Source organism: Salmo trutta, chromosome 21 (genome assembly GCF_901001165.1).
Source record: "Salmo trutta chromosome 21, fSalTru1.1, whole genome shotgun sequence".
Classification (NCBI taxonomy): domain Eukaryota; kingdom Metazoa; phylum Chordata; class Actinopteri; order Salmoniformes; family Salmonidae; genus Salmo; species Salmo trutta.
Genome location: NC_042977.1, coordinates 25,899,909 through 25,916,249, shown reverse-complemented (window position 1 = coordinate 25,916,249; position 16,341 = coordinate 25,899,909). Strand labels below are relative to the sequence as shown.

Sequence of the window (16,341 nt, the reverse complement as noted above, 5' to 3'; positions counted from 1 at the left end):
TTTGATGGAGGCCACTGTGTTCTTGGGGACATTCAATGCTGCATAATTTTTTTGGTACCCTTCCCCAGAACAGTGTCTCGACACAATCCTGTCTCGGTGCTCTACGGACAATTCTTTTGACCTCATGACTTGGTTTTTGCTATGCCATGAACTGTCAACTGTAGGACCTTATATAGACAGGTGTGTGCCATTCCAACTCATGTCTAATCAATTGAATTTACCACAGGTTCTCCAATCAAGTTGTAGAAACATCTCAAGGATGATCAATGGAAACAGGATGCACCTGTGCTCAATTTCGACTCTCATAGCAAAGGGTCTGAATACTTATGTAAATAAGGTATGTCTGTTTTTATTTTTAATACATTTGCTAAAATTTCTAAAAACCTGTTTTTGCTTTGTCATTATGGGGTATTGTGTGTAGATTGAGGAACATGTTTTATTTAAACCATTTTAGAATAAGGCTGTAACGTAGCAAAATGTGGAAAAAGTGAAGGGGCACTGTAGTTGTTTAAGGTCATACAATGGCAGTGTTGTAATTGCATGTTAGGGGTCATAGGTCAAATCAGTGGTCATGGTAAATATGCCTAAAAATGACTTCCTAATAAGATGATACATCAGTGCATTGTCACTGATCTACCTACAACATATTTGACTGGCTATCAAAAAAACTTTAAAGCCGTTTTTGTCAGTTTCACCATTGGCGTAGTTACTGCATTTTGCCTTTGTAGGGCAGTATAGATTTCTGTAGGCATGTAAATAAAAGCAAAGCAAACACTTGACTAACCGTTCATAATCCTACTCACCCTCTTCAATTCCCCATCTTAGATTGTTGTCTGGAAGGCATTGGAATCCCTGTGTGTTAGCCTTCACACCAATACAGTCCACTGGAAAGGACAAAAGAAAACAAACAGAAATGGTCATTTCATTAAGATTTATTAGAGGTGTCTCATTAAACAATGCACTGTCTATTTTTTCATTTTAAAAAGTTAAATCAATTAAGGTTATTTTCAGTTCAGATGCCACAGGGGTCACACCGAGCAAGTTGTGCAATCAGAAATCCTGAAGTCATAGCTACAGTAAACACTCTGACACTTGAATTCCTTCAAGCTCATTTGGCCAGCTACATTACACCAGTGCAGACAGTGATACCACAGCGAAATGGCTTTTTCAACTGTCCTTCACAGCCCTTTGATCTGAAGAAGGAGCTATGAGCACAATTTGAGATAAGCTCCAGCTTCAACCCAAGGTCAAAAAATAACATTTCCCTGATTACACATCACCAGTCCCCCTAGCCCTAGGATGTAACACAGCACAAGCTGTTCTGGCAACATCGTTATTCACACAGACAAGCATCATTGGCTTTGATCATTAGATGTTATCTTTGATGAGACTCCATAACAGAAACTCGTAAACTGCCAGCAAAAAGAGGATGTAATGACTTTGAATGCAGTGTTGATTTCTCAGATGAGCCAAACTTATGGTGTGTGCTGTGATTCTTTCTATTCCCAATCTCCCTCAATGTTCCCAAATGCTTGTAATGATCGGAATCAGTACCCACACACACACACACCACACGCATTCAAATGTATATGTACACGCACACACTTAGGACAACTTGGATTCCAGCTGCATCTCATAAAAGAGCAAATAGCTTCGGATGTGTGCATATGGGCATGTCAAATCATTGTACTGCCATCCTGGGTTTACTGAGTGCATTATACAGTGGAGTGTGGTAGTGCAAACTACTTTGCTGCCATCAAGCGATTATTATAGGCTAAAGACCAGGTGCTTGAGTGCAGCACATGGAGGTCACATGATTATGCCTGTAGAGCTAGACACTGAGTGTATCAAACATTAAGAACACTTTCTCTTTCCATGACAGAGACTGACCAGGTGAATCCAGGTGAAAGCTATGATCCCTTATTGATGTCACCTGTTAAATCCACTTCAATCAGTGTAGATGCAGGGGAGGATACAGGTAAAATCATTATTTTTAAGCCTTGAGACAATTGAGACATGGATTGTGTATGTGTGCCATTCAGAGGGTGAATGGGCAAGACAACAAATGTATGTGCCTTTGAACGGGGTATGGTAGATGGTGCCAGGTGCACCGGTTTGAGTGAGTCAAGAACTGCAACGCTGCTGGGTTTTTCAAGCTCAACAGTTTCCTGTATGTATCAAGAATAGTCCACCACCCAAAGGACATTCAGGGGTGGCAGGTAGCCTAGTGGTTAGAGCATCAGGCCAGTAACAGAAAGGTTGCTGAATCAAATCCCAGAGCTGACAAGGTAAAGATTAGAACAGCCCACTGTTCCCTGGTAGGCCGTCATCGTAAATAAGAATTTGTTCTTAACTGACTTGCCTTTTAAATAAAAAACTTTACAAAACTGTGAGAAGCATTAGAGTCAACATGAGACAGCATCCCTGTGGAATGCTTTTGACACCTTGTAGAGTCCATGCCCAGATGAATTGAGGCTGTTCTGAGGGCAGAAGAGGGGGCAACTCAATACTTGGAAGGTGTTCCTAATGTTTTGTTCACTCATGTTCTATATCTATGGTTATGCCGTGCAAAATAGTGCACACGAAAACTCAGAAACTGTGTATGCCTATAATTAAAATGTTTATAAAAACCTTTTATCTCTGTAACTCTGCAACATTCCCCCCACACCTCCAACCTACCCTCTCATGTCGTGCTTTGACCAGATCTATTCTACCACACTTAATTTCTTCAATTCATACTTAATGTAAAAATCATGTTTGACAAGGTGGGAAGCAGACTCCTTATCTCCCTCTTTTCACTAATATGTGGAGAGTTACATGGCTGTCAAAATGCATATAGAGCAGAGGGCTAATTCAATTGTCAGCCATTTGCAGCCCTTATTGTTATGCCTGTTTGCCAGCCTCAAGGCTCTATGATTGATGAGGATGAGTTATGAGCCTCTATCAATTACCTCATGTGATGAGGCAGCTTCCTCTCTCTCTCTCCCTCCCTCCCTCTGCTGCAGCCCCAGCCCCAGCCACCAGGACCCTGGAATAAGCTGAGGAATATTAAACCAGTATGAGAAGATACAGCAGAGGATCGGTGAGGAGCAGAGTAGAGCAGAGCAGCCAGGGCCCTTAATGTATGCCATTGCCTAAGGGGCTGGGGGAACAAATGACTGCGGGTGGATAATGCAATATGTTCAGATTTGAAGGGACACGGGTTGAATTTCACTGGGAGATAGAAGGTCTGCTACTATGGCACAGGAAAAAATGGATGAGGGTGTTGTAAGGTGAAGAGATTGGGGTTGTGTTTAAAAGTAAACTTCCAATAGACTTTGGAGGTAGTAGTAATAGAAGCTCTTGTTGTGTGCTATGTCAGAACACGGGAAGGGAAGCGGAAGGAGATTCATCCACTTGTTCTCTGCCCTGAGTGGCCTCCTGCTTTAAGCTGTTGAAATATGGCCGTCTCGTCTCTGTGCTTTCACTTTTGTGTTATTTGACAATCTGAGTGAATGTGAAATCACACAGAAGCCTCGGTATGTCGGTTGTTGGGAAGTGTTTGAAATTAAACCTCCCGTGGCGGCGGCAGTTTAAAGAACAGCTTAGCAATGGCCTCAGGAAAGCATAAGGTGGGTAACATTCAAAGTTAATTAAAATGTAATTTTAGACTATTAGCTGGCGAGGAGAAAGGAGGCAGAGAGAGAGAGCAATGCGGCAGGCAGAGCAGTTTAAAGCAGAACGGAACTGAATGCAAGCATATCGCAGCTGCTGGTGATCGTTGTGCTGAAAGTAGTCAGATGTTGATAATGGTCTCTCTCTCCTCAGGGTTGATATTACAGGCAGCACTTCATCATCTGCACACAAGTGATTTGTGGCACTTTTGTTTCACAAACTCATTTGTTTGTCAGAGTTAATTTGTCACTTTTCATACTGGCAAAAAAAAGAGATTGTCTTTTGCAATCGAACACTAAGAGTCAAAGTTGCTGACTTGAAATTGGCATACCCAACCACTCTGACAAACACACACTAGGAATGAGTTTGCATGTCGAATGCAAATCTTTCTGCCTATAATTTACCTGACAATGATTTTCATATTTTACATACACTTGAAGTCGGAAGTTTACATACACCTTCGCCAAATACATTTAAACTCAGTTTTTCACAATTCCTGACATTTAATCCTAGTAAAAATTCCATGTCTTAGGTCAGATAGGATCATCACTTTATTTTAAGAATGTGAAATGTGAGAATAATATTTCAGCTTTTATTTCTTTCATCACATTCCCAGTGGGTCAGACGTTTACATACACTCAATTAGTATTTGGTAGCGTTGCCTTTAAATTGTTTAACTTGGGTCAAACGTTTCGGGTAGCCTTCCACAAGCTTCCCACAATAAGTTGAGTGAATTTTGGCTCATTCCCCCTGACAGAGCTGGTGTAACTGAGTCAGATTTGTAGGCCTTGCTCATACACACCTTTTCAGTTCTGCCCAAAGATTTTCTATAGGATTGAGGTCAGGGCTTTGTGATGGCCACTCCAATACCTTGACTTTGTTGTCCTTAAGCCATTTTGCCGCAACTTTGGAAGTATGCTTGGGGGCATTGTTCATTTGGAAGACCCATTTTCGACCCAGCTTTAACTTCCTGACTGATGTCTTGAGATGTTGATTCAATATATCAATGTAATTTTCTTGCCTCATGATTCTATCTATTTTGTGAAGTGCACCAGTCCCTCCTGCAGCAAAGCACCCCCACAACATGATGCTGCTACCCCCGTGCTTCCCAGGTTGGGATGGTGTTCTTCGGCTTGCAAGCCTCACCTTTTTTCCTCCAAACATAACGATGGTTATTATGGCCAAACAGTTCTACTTTTGTTTCATCAGACCAGAGGACATTTCTCCAAAAAGTACGATCTTTGTCCCCATGTGCAGTTGCAAACCATAGTCTGGCTTTTTTTATGCCAGTTTTGGAGCAGTGGCTTCTTCCTTGCTGAGCGGTCTTTCAGGTTATGTCGATATAGGACTCGTTTTACTGTGGATATAGATGCTTTTTTACCTGTTTCCTCCAGCATCCTCACGGGGTCCTTTGCTGTTGTTCTGGGATTGATTTGCACTTTTTGCACCAAAGTACGTTCATCTCTAGGAGACAGAACGCGTCTCCTTCCTGAGCGATATGACGGCTGCGTGGTCCCATGGTGTTTATACTTGCATACTATTGTTTGTACAGATGAACGTGGTATCAAATCAAATTGTATTTGTCACATACACATGGTTAGCAGATGTTAATGCGAGTATAGCGAAATGCTTGTGCTTCTAGTTCCGACAATGCAGTAATATCTAACAAGTAATCTAACCTAACAATTTATCTTCAGGTGTTTGGAAATTGCTCCCAAAGATGAACCAGACTTGTGGAGGTCTACAATTTTGTTTCTGAGGTCTTGGCTGATTTCTTTTGATTTTCCCATGATGTCAAGCAAAGTGGCACTGAGTTTGAAGGTAGGCCTTGAAATACATCCACAGGTACACCTCCAATTGACTAAAATGATGTCAATTAGCCATTTAGAAGCTTCTAAAGCCATGACATCATTTTCTGGAATTTTCCAAGCTGTTTAACGGCACAGTCAACTTAGTGTATGTAAACTTCAGACCCACTGGAATTGTGATACAGTGAATTATAAGTGAAATAATCGGTCTGTAAACAATTGTTGGAAAAATGAATTGTGTCATGCACAAAGTCTATGTCCTAATCGACTTGCCAAAACTATAGTTTGTTAACAAGAAATTTGTGGAGTGGTTGAAAAAAAAGTTTGAATGACTCCAACCAAAGTGTATGTAAACTTCCGACTTCAACTGTACATTTCCTTGATAAGCTTTGTGAATGAACAATAGCGATGGATATGTGGTTATCGGATATAGTAGAATGTGGTTCTCGGATATCGTTGAAATACAATGGTGAAAAGGTATTCCGAACTGTATCTCTATCCTGTATCAGTGATTCTAATTCCTTTCCCCGTACTCTGCTCTAGAGGCATTTCTAACCACCTTTTGCTAATGAATGTTCATGATTCATGTAGCAATTACTGATGCAATTAACATCATTCATGGAGGTAAGACATCACTTACATCATTAGTGGGTTTGTTAATCATCCCATAAACAGTACAATTAGTCAATATCAGACAGAAGTAACATGCAATAGGTCACTATGTAAAATGCGAAAGCTAGCCTTTAAAGGACACAAGGTGAGCTAACTGCGAACTATAGAAACGAATGAAAAGGGATTCTTGCCCCACAAGTTCCACAACATACTACATAACCCCACAAAATGTTACATCCAGCATCAAAACCCAAAACACATATCTGCTAGCTAGATGAGTTGCGCACTGCACATTGATGATATGGTTCAGTAGCAGCAGGAGAAGAATGTGGGAATGAGAACACACAGCCATGCACTTTCTCTCTGACAGCTGTTTATTCAGTGGGGGAGTTTATGTGGGGTTATGTTGGGCATTTACTGAACATCCGGAGAAGATCTGTCAGAAAGCTGGCCCATGGGGAAGTGCACTGGGATTTCAGGATCAATAGGTCTCTTAGTCTCTGCTGGATGACTAAGAGTGAGAGAGAATAGGTGCCTCTCCTGGGGATGTCATAGTCTGGGTGAAGGGGATGGTTTCACCACCGTAACTGTTAGAAACTGAGGGTGGGCTTTGACACTTAGAAGGCAGTCAGGCTGGCAGACTATAAATAGTTGACTACATTTAGGGAGTCTGTAAAATGAGCAGACCGACCATACTTCCGCTTCCTGACATACATTTCCCAAATATTGACATGCAACATCAACAGAAAAGTCAAGAGATTTGCCATGCAATATCCAATGTCAGAAAACCTTATAGCCTTACAACTGAGTCCGAAAGCAAGGTTTACTTTGAGGAAGAATTTGCCTGTAGCTCCTTTGACCCTTGAGCAGCTAATACCATAATCCTTCCTTTCCTTCAACCAACTCCAGGACCAAGAACGAAACTTAACACCTGAAAACATTGTCTAGCTAGGCTACATGGTGAAGACTCATTCAGTTAAATAATGACAAAGACAGGACGTGATGCAGCTGTAGCCTAGTTCTCTGACTTTATGCAAACACGCTGTATCCAAAAATAAGAGAGAGGAAGAGAACATGAATGGTGACTGAGACGCTCCCCTGAGAGGTAGCAGCTCGCTCTCTCGCTATCTCTCTGATCCACCACAGAGAGACAAGCACTGAGGAAATTATGCAGAACGACTCTATCACTTCCACACAGACATACTTCCCGCCTCCGTAAGGAATTTTCCGTAAGCCACGGCCATCAAATAAAATGCCCTCTCCAAGTTTAAAGAGTCAGTTGTGGTTAGAGATATTCCAAAGGAAACTAAGGACCCCCCCAGTCCCCAAAGACTAATTCCTAATGCTTCTCACTCCCTTAGTACTTATTAGTTTAAACACATTCATCTTCTTAATTAGGACTAGATGGGTCACAAGAGCTTTGCATCTCATAGTTGAGCTGTTATTCCCCAATAGATATTAAGAGAACATACTCGCTTAGAAAAAAAATATGCTATCTAGAACCTAAAAGGGTTTTTCTGTTGTTCTCATAGGAGTTCCCTTTGAAGAACCATTTTTGGTTCCAGATAGAACCCTTTTGGGTTTCATGTAGAACCCATTCCACAGAGGGTTCTACATGGAACCCAAAAGTGCTCTACCTGGAACCAAAAAGGGTTCTCTCCTATGGGGACAGCTGAAGAACCCTTTTGGAACCCTTTTTTCTAAGAGTGTAGCCTAAATTAAAATCTGAACAGATTCTCACCACTATCTCTTATCTCTCCAGACAAACTGGACATAGAGTTACACCCTTGTAATAGACAAGATTAATCACATCAGCTCTAACCTGAGCCTGCCTGCTGCCACATGTAGGACACTCCATTACCTCACATACCTGCCTGTCTGTGGATGAGCCAATAGATTCTCTCCTCAACATAGAAAAAGACTGAACGATGAGTCACACAAAGATCTCTTGGTCTTTGTAGAATAATTCACTTTCATCACAATACACGGATATTTTTATTTCTTGTTCGTTTTTGTTCGACCTTATATTATTTTTAGTATTACATTGTTAATGATTACTGCATTGTTGGGTTTAGAGCTCGCAAGAAAGGCATTTCACTGTACTTGTGCATGTGCGACATTAAAACTAGAAAATTGAAATGTAGGATATATACTCTTATAGGACTAGGAAGGCCTTTGGATAGTCCATGATTTTGACTGAGCTGGTCTTCAACTGTATAGCTAGTCTTCGACTATGTGCAGTAAGACATTACTCCCACACTGGCAATACTGTATTATTAAGGTAAATACAACATGCATCATCGGTTACATTTAGGCAGGGCCTCACTTTGCAGCCTAAAATGAATAGCAGTCCCCAGCATGGGAGTGCCTGACGTCATAGAAAGATTAAATACACTACATTTCTTTTTTTCATGGGGGGATTTAAAAAAGCTTTGCAGATATTAACATTTTTTATTACTTTGTATCACCACATTAAACCCAGAATAGTGAAGTACACAGTGTGTATATATCAATGAGAAATTATTCACAAGGTCATGTTTTTAGTAGAATTGTAGGATTGTCTTGACCGGTAGATATAATTTCAGTGCGTAAAACGCAGCAGTGACAAGACAATACTGCACAACTAGACGGTAGAGTGGCCATCCCTCCACAGTGCCTTGCAAAAGTATTCATCCCCCTTGGCGTTTTTCCTATTTTGTTGCATTACAACCTGTAATTTAAATAGATTTTTATTTGGATTTCATGTAATAGACATACACAAAATAGTCCAAATTGATGAAGTGAAATGAAAAAAAGTACCTTTGCTATGAAGCACCTAAATAAGATCTGGTACAACCAATTAACTTCAGAAGTCACATAATTAGTTAAATAAAGTCAACCTGTGTGCAATCTAAGTGTCACATGATCTGAGTATATATACACCTGTTCTGAAAGGCCCCAAAGTCTGCAACACCACAAAACAAGGGTCACCACCAAGCAAGCGGCACCATGAAGACTAAGGAGCTCTCCAAACAGGTCAGGGACAAAGTTTTGGAGAAGTACAGATATCAAACAATTTGAACATCCCACGGAGCACCATTAAATCCATTATTAAAAAATGGAAAGAATGTCACCACAACAAACCTGCCAAGAGAGGGCCGCCCACCAAAACTCACGGACCAGGCAAAGAGGGCATTAATCAGAGAGGCAACAAAGAGACCAAAGATAAAGCTGAAGGAGCTGCAAAGCTCCATAGTGGAGATGGGAGTATCTGTCCATTGGACCACTTTAAACCCTACACTCCACAGAGCTGGGCTTTATGGAAGAGTGGCCAGAAAAAATAACATTGCTTTGACTTCTGTATGACTTCTGTTCCTAGAACACTGACTGCTACCAGTCTCTGACTATGACCTTTGAGCATAGAATCAGTAAATGTCACAGATCCCTTGATATTATATGCATACTCTCTAGACGAGGTGATGTCATTAGAGTTTTCAGCTGTCCAAACCCTATCTAAAAACTGAAAGCTTCCCACCGTCCTTTGCAACAACTGTTGATGTCTGGAGCACATGCCTTATAAAATAAATGCGTAAAAGCCAAACTGATTGTTTCAAACTTCTGGATCTGATCCTAAAATCCCATATTTAATCCTAGATTAAGATTAAGAGTGCCTTAAACATGCAAATTGGAATCTGTCCCGTGTCAATGTCCCAAGAAACTGTTCATTTTACTTGTAAAAATGGTATTACTCAATCACAGTTTATTAGATCAAATGACATCATGCATTATCTATTGATGCTGATTTGTCTATGTTATCACTCGGCCTAAGGAATTTACCTTTCCCTCTGTTGGCAATCTGTTGATTAAAGAAACAATGTTTAATCACATGTTGGGGCAAAGTATTTTTTTTAAATGTATCTTTACAAGAAATCTGAAACCCAGATTAACATGGATCTAACATTTACTTATATCTGTATGTTCCTCAGATCAGCCCATGCATATTCCTATAAACTCTCCAAAGTTCTGTACTAAGCATGCTGCAACCGTCCAACTTTCCTCCCTCTGCGCTAAACTGATAAGATTTGGAGCTTTAAGGATCTTTCTCGCTCTCCCTTTTCACCAGTAGATGGGCTGAGAGTGAACAGCTACTGTCTGCAGTACATACTGTACTGAGGCCCTCTCCCTGTATCATCTCAGGTTGTTCACTGCAGGTTGACTTCTTGTTCATATCCACTAGGAGGGTGACGGATCTGATTAATGGTGTCCCAAATGGCACACTATTCATATGTCATTTGGGACACAGTCTAAGGCAAAACCTTGTTGCCGGGTTGGGGACTAATCCTTTTTTCTAGGATGCAAAGAATTGTCAGTGTCAGCTGGAGTGATTCAAGTCAACGCTGCTGTTGGCATAGCCACTCTCTCAGTTAGTCAGAACTACAACTAATGTGGTGACGGCAATCCAACCCCCCCTCCTTTCTCCTCTTTCCTCTCCTCCCCCTCCTCTTCTCAGTTCTTCCTTCCCACTCAGCCATCCATTGTGACAGAGCCTAGCTCCCTTTGTAGCTGAGGTTCCTCTGTTCCTCCACCCCTAGCTGCAGTGGCCCAGATACGGTTAGCGGATTATTCCTCTGACATCACTGCGTTCCCATGCATTTTCACTGCCTTTTGTGAGGACTGTAACCACTCGTGATCTGTGTGTCTGTTTAAGCCCATGTTCTTGTCCAAAGTGGTCTGACTGCAGTCACTGCACTTTTTCCTTCAAGGAGGCTTGACTGGCTAAATCTTCATAGCAGGGGGACATGCTGTACTGTCCACACTAGGGCTGTGGCAGTCATGAAATTTTGTAAATCGGTGAATTTCAAGCAAACTACTACCGTCTCACCGTAATTGATCGTTAATTAACATTAACAACTCCAGTGTAAATTGCTAAATTGTAATTACTTTGCCACTATTGGCCTATTTATTGCCTTACCTCCTTACTTCATTTGCACACACCGTATATATATTTTTCTATTGTGTTATTGACTGTATGTTTGTTTATCCCATGTGTAACTGTGTTGTTTTTGTCGCACTGCTTTGCTTTATCTTGGCCAGGTCGCAGTTGTAAATGAGAACTTGTTCTCAACTGGCCTACCTGGTTAAATAAAGGTGAAATTAAAATAAAATTAAAATAAACACATTTAGCATCTCCTGGCTTCAACACAAGCCACTGATGCAGACCTTTGGAACATCTACAATTTAAAAAGACTAATAAATACATTTAATATAGCCTACACCATCACAATATATGCATTATTTAGACAGGTCTAAAGAAACATGATATGAAGGAAATGCAGTCTATTTCAGAAGAACAGAATAGCATACTCTGAGATGTCCGTATGTTAGGCCCTGATCTGGCTGTGCCATATGGCTGTGGGCTACACAAGTTAATTTAGCTGACAAGATTTGCTTAGAATTCCCTGGTATTATTTTATAGTATGAAGAATACAATTAAACGTAGCTGAATAAAATAGAAAGGATATTTTCTCCAAATGATTTGAGGGAGTGCGCGCATGCGGCTATTCATATAGGAGGAAACAGGTCCTCCTATATGCTTAATTTAGAGTTATTTATGCAACTTTAGTTGCGATACAAACATTGGGCTATATGTTTTGATTTTTAATACATTCGAAGGCTGCATGATGCGACTCTAATAATGATTTCCCTAGAATTTCTAAGCAAACGGCTGGAGGTAGGGCTTTCTCCTATAGAGCTCCATTTTTATGGAATGGTCTGCCTACCCATGTGAGAGACGCAGACTCAGTCTCAACCTTTAAGTCTTTACTGAAGACTTATCTCTTCAGTAGGTCCTATGATTAAGTGTAGTCTGGCCCAGGGGTGTGAAGGTGAACGGAAAGGCTGGAGCAACGAACCGCCCTTGCTGTCTCTGCCTTGCCGGTTCCCCTCTTTCCACTGGGATTCTCTGCCTCTACCCCTATTACAGGGGCTGAGTCACTGACTTACTGGTGTTCTTCCATGCCGTCCATGGGAGGGGTGCGTCACTTGAGTGGGTTGAGTCACTGACGTGGTCTTCCTGTCTGGGTTGGCGCCCCCCCTTGGGTTGTGCCATGGCGGAGATTTTGTGGGCTATACTCGGCCTTGTCTTCGGACGGTAAGTTGGTGGTTGTAGACATCCCTCTAGTGGTGTGGGGGCTGTGCTTTGGCAAAGTGGGTGGGGTTATATCCTGCCTGTTTGGCCCTGTCCGGGGTATCATCGGATGGGGCCACAGTGTCTTCTGATCCCTCCTGTCTCAGCCTCCAGTATTTATGCTGCAGTAGTTTATGTGCCGGGGGGCTAGGGTCAGTCTGTTTCATCTGGAGTATTCTCTTGTCTTATCCGGTGTCCTGTGTGAATTTAAATATGCTCTCTCTAATTCTCTCTTTCTTTCTTTCTCTCGGAGGACCTGAGCCCTAGGACCATGCCTCGGGACTTCCTGGCATGATGACTCCTTGCTGTCCCCAGTCCACCTGGCCATGCTGCTGCTCCAGTTTCAACTGTTCTGCCTGCGGCCACGGAACCCTGACCTGTTCACCGGACGTGCTTGTTGCACCCTCGACAACTGCAATGATTATTATTATTTGACCATGCTGATCATTTATGAACATTTTAACATCTTGACCATGTTCTGTTATAATATCCACCCGGCACAGCCAGAAGAGGACTGGCCACCCCTCATAGCCTGGTTCCTCTCTAGGTTTCTTCCTAGGTTTTTGGCCTTTCTAGGGAGTTTTTCCTAGCCACCGTGCCTCTTTCACATGCATTGCTTGCTGTTTGGGGTTTTAGGCTGGGTTTCTGTACAGCACTTTGAGATTTCAGCTGATATACGAAGGGCTATATAAATAAATTTGATTTGATTTGATTTGAAAAAGGTTGCATGAAAGGCATGAGCTCTGCTTAGTTTCTTTACGCAGGCTGCACACACTTCATCAATCTCTCATTCACAATTTGACAAGCACATAATAATGCCTTGAATTTCCCAGCGGCACCTCCTTTATGGGGCCGTCATGACCACAAAAAAAGACATGCCTTTTGCGACCAGTTGCCGTTGTGCTCTTGGGCTAAATATAATAATTATAATTCCCTTCTCCTGGCTGCGTGCTCGGAAGTACCTCTCACTCACATGGCTCTAACAGATATCTCTATTTTTATTAGCCCATGCCCGTCACATGATAGGGTCCTTCTCACAGCATCTCGGGACCTTCTCACAGGCTACACGTGAAGATAGACACATCGGGGACACAACTGAGCGCGTCCTTATCGAATTCTGAGGCGCATTTTGAAGATATTGGAAGAACTGTCCACATTTACTTTTCGTCAGTCAACAAGATGAGTAGGCCTAACGAACAGCAAAAGCACTAGCCTATGTCAATCTACTATCCACCATAGTACAAAAGTTGACCTATTCTTCTGTGCAATAAATACATATTCCAAACATAGTCTTGGATAGTTGTGAGATGCGATAGATCCCAAATGAATACTACTACTAGCATCAAAAAAACATTTTAAAAGCAATGAGGCTGATGCAACAGATCAGAACATTTAGGTTTAAATGTTGATAAATTATTAGGCTGTTTCTTCACATTCTAAGTGCAGCAATGTGCACACGGCAGTAGGCTATAAGTGTGAATGTTCCAAAATGCAATCAATTAGCGGGAAAGCCCCATTCTCAAAAGTGACCACAAATAAGATAATGCAGATGCATTTCTATGGTGAAAATGATCTTTCCAAACCTTGAAACTCTTGCACCACCTATGTATGTCAGTTAGGCTCTACACCGGTTGTAAAGTGAATTAATGTGCTTAGTTTTAAGAAGTTATTTGGCCATTTTAGTTGTGATACAAACCTTATCAAAACATAGACCTTAGGGACTGGTCTATGAAGGAATCATAGTCACACACCTCACATATGAGGTGTGTGACTATGATTTCAAAAGGTTGCAAAAAAAAGGCATGCTCTGTTTCTTGCCTTACAGCACACAAGCTGTGCATCATTCATAAGTGATAATATACAATTCATATATAATAAGTGATAGACTAATATTGCCACCCATCCGACTATTCTGGATTTAATCTTGTCTTTACATATACAGTGCCTTCGGAAAGTATTCAGACCCCTTGACTTTTCCCACATTTTGTTACGTACAGCCTTATTGTCACGTCCTGGCCAGTATATAAGGTTAATTGTTTTGGAGTTTGGTCAGGGCGTGACAGAGGGTATTTGTTTTATGTGGTTCAGGGTGGTGTGTTTGTTTAAGGGTGTTTGTTTTAGTAATTCCGGGTGTTGGTTTATGTTTAGGTATTTCTATGTGGAGTCTAGTATGTCTGTTTCTATGTCTGGTGAATTGGTGTTGGGACTCTCAGTTGAAGGCAGGTGTTTTCTATCTGCCTTTGATTGAGAGTCTCATAAATGAGGGTGTGTTTGTGTTTGTGTTTTGTGGGTGATTGTTCTGTGTTCAGCCCTAGGCTTTGCCAGACTGTTTAGTTGTTCGTTCGTTTTCGTGTTTTGTTGTTTTGGAGTGCTCTTTTGATAATTTAAATAAAAGTCAAAAATGAGCATACACGTACCTGCTGCGTATTGGTCTACATTTTCAGACGACGATTTCGTTATATCAGCGGAAGACGAAGACGATGGCCGTGACACTTATTCTAAAATAGATCAAATTCTTTTTTTCCCCTCATCAATCTACACACAAGCCCCCATAATGGCAAAGCAAAAACAGGTTATTTGAAAAATGTGCTAATTTATTACAAATAAAAAACTGAAATATCACATAAGTATTCAGACCCTTTACTCAGTACTTTGTTGAAGCACCTTTGGCAGTGATTACAGCCTCAAGTCTTCTTGGGTATGACGCTACAAGCTTGTCACACCTGTATTTGGGGAGTTTCTCCCTTTCTTCTCTGCAGATCCTCTCAAGCTCTGTCAGGTTGGATGGGGAGTGTCGCTGCACAGCTATTTTCAGGTCTCTCTAGAGATGTTCGATCGGGTTCAAGTCCGGGCTATGACTGGGCCACTCAAGGACATTCAGATACTTGTCCTGAAGCCACTCCTGCATTGTCTTGGCTGTGTGCTTAGAGTTGTTGTCCTGTTGGAAGGTGAACCTTCGCCCCAGTCTGAGCTCCTGAGTGCTCTGGAGCAGGTTTTCATCAAGGATATCTCTGATGCTATCACCACCATTCTTCACCGTAGGGATGGTGCCAGGTTTCTCCAGATGTGACACTTGGCATTCAGGCCAAAGAGTTCAATCTTGGTTTCATCAAACCAGAGAATCTTGTTTCTCATGGTCTGAGAATCCTTTAGGTGCCTTTTGGCAAACTTCAAGTGTGCTGTCCTGTGCCTTTTACTGAGGAGTGGCTTGCATTTGGCTACTCTACCATAAAGGCCAGATTGGTGGAGTGCTGCAGAGATTTTTGTCCTTCTGGAAGGTTCTCCCTTCTCCACAGAGGAACTCTGGAGCTCTGTCAGAGTGACCATCGGGCTCTTGGTCACCTCCCTGACCAAGGCCCCAGCTCTAGGAAGAGTCTTGGTGGTTCCAAACTTCTTCCATTTCAGAATGATGGAGGCCACTGTGTTCTTGGGGACCTTCAATGCTGCAGAACTTCTTTGGTACCCTTCCCCAGATCTGTGCCTCGACATAATCCTGTCTCGGAGCTCTACGGAGAATTCCTTCAACCTTATTGCTTGGTTTTTGCTCTGACATGCACTGTCAACTGTGTGACCTATTGACAGGAATGTGCCTTTCATTGTCATGTCCAATCAATTGGATTTACCACAGGTGGACTCCAAGTTGTAGAAACATCTCAAGGATGATCAATGGAAAAAAGGATGCACCTGAGCTCAATTTCGAATCTCATAGAAAAGTGTCTGAATACTTAAGTAATTAAGGTGTCTGTTTTAAATATTTTATAAATTAGCAAAAAATTGTAAAAACCTGTTTTCGCTTTGTCATTATGGGGTATTGTGTGTAGGTTCAGGATTTTTATTTTATTTGAACCATTTTCAAATAAGGCTTTAACGTAACAAAATGTGGAAAGGTCAAGGGGTCTGAATACTTTCCGAATGCACTGTACTAAATAATATATGTGTGAAATTTGTTTGGATTTAGAATTGACCATTATCATGCATAATGCTCGAAACAGGGGCAGGGGGAAAAAAATACACGTAATCTATGCACTTAAATAGCGAATGGATTCATTTTCATGCCAGCCAGGTAGTCTATACTCCTGTTGTAAAGAGAAACAATGTGCT

At 41.6% G+C, this 16,341-nt stretch overlaps 1 protein-coding gene across 4 annotated transcripts in view; it reads right to left on the bottom strand.

Annotated features, from left to right (window-relative positions):
• dlgap1a (discs, large (Drosophila) homolog-associated protein 1a) overlaps window positions 1-16,341 on the bottom strand; it is a 112,339-nt gene that overhangs the window by 75,751 nt on the left and 20,247 nt on the right. For all 4 annotated transcript variants that reach the window (XM_029704916.1, XM_029704919.1, XM_029704918.1 and 1 more), the window contains exon 2: window positions 804-884. The gene's annotated coding sequence lies outside the window, so the exon portion shown is untranslated. The remainder of the gene's footprint in view (window positions 1-803; window positions 885-16,341) is intronic.